The sequence below is a fragment of the Haplochromis burtoni genome, unplaced genomic scaffold (genome assembly GCF_018398535.1).
Source record: "Haplochromis burtoni strain Fernald_Lab_line unplaced genomic scaffold, NCSU_Asbu1 Contig_1285, whole genome shotgun sequence".
NCBI classification, from domain to species: domain Eukaryota; kingdom Metazoa; phylum Chordata; class Actinopteri; order Cichliformes; family Cichlidae; genus Haplochromis; species Haplochromis burtoni.
In genome coordinates, this window is record NW_024583646.1 from 18,231 (window position 1) to 19,675 (window position 1,445).

Below are 1,445 nucleotides of genomic sequence, written 5' to 3' on the forward strand. Positions count from 1 at the left end.
CTCCCTCTGTGATGTAGAGCTCTGTGTAGATCTGATTCAGAAGGGTTGGGTTTCCTGCTTTAGCGATCCCCTCAAACACACACTTGAACCTCTCCTTTAGTGTAGATTTGAGTTTGTGAGGACAAATAGCATCTAGAAGTTTTCAGAGAATAAACAAACAAACAAAAAAAAAGAACATCAGAAGGTACTTGTTTACTGTTTTAATAAAACGAATAGACAATTTAAATTCCATATATCATCATTCTTATGTGTTGGTCTATGTAATTTGAAATTAGTAAATTCTTTATTGAACACCAGCAACTTAAATCTTTAGAGGAATCCACTTACTTCTCTGCAGACAGTCAGCCAGCTCATCAAGCTTCATTCTTCTCATGAAGTCCAGGGTGATTTTCACAAATGCCTCTCTGCTGCTCCTCCTCTGATCCTCCTCCTCCTCCCTCTGTCTCTCTAAGCATTCTGGGTAACCTGGACTCAGAACCTTCTGTATTTTCTTCAGCTCGTTCTTCACAAAATTGATTATGGTGTCCTCCAGCAACTGGAACAAAATACTTCATGAATGTCCCAATCAGACTGAAATCATGGAGCCAAACATCAGATTCATGTTGGGCGTACTGACATTCCAATGGTCTACAAAGAGCAGCATGGAGATGACTGAACTCAATACATGTAAAAATAGTTGTTGTACATGTACAGACCATAAATATGGAGTCCAGCTGTGTTTGATGCTGCTGGGCAGACTGACCACTGGAAACCTCAGAGCTCTCCTGATCCACACTGTGGAGGAATCATGAGGAATTAGCTCACATGAAATCTGTCCCCAGAGAGACAAAGACCGCAAAAGACACATAGATGCTTCTCGTGAATAGAAATTAATTCTTAAACTATATTTAGGTGTTCAGCCAAACTGCTGGCTATTCTGACATCAAAAGCAAATTGGAGCTTATAGTGTGTCTAGCTGATATTTTGAATACAAGTTCCTTTGCGCCTGTTGAATTAATTTTTCCTGTGATTAAGCATATTTTTATATGTGGCGTTTAATTCTTCAGAGTTTTTGACTTCTTTTGTCAGAGCTCTTCTCTAAATACTGTCCTAGATTTAACACTGTCCGAGATGCTGGAGTTAAACTTGTGTTTAGTGCCATCCTTTGGTTGTACAGAACATTTCACCAGATTGGTTGCTGCAACATACTTACAGTGGGATGCAAAAGTTTGGGCAACCTGGTTAATAGTCATTATTTCCCTGTATAAATCATTGGTTGTCACAATAAAAAAAAACAAAAATGTCAGTTAAATACATCATATAGGAGACACACAGTGATATTTGAGAAGTGAAATGAAGTTTATTGGATTTACAGAAAGTGTGCAATAATTGTTTAAACAAAATCAGGCAGGTGCATTAATCTGGGCCCCACAAAAAAAGAAAATTAAATCAATATTTAGTAGATC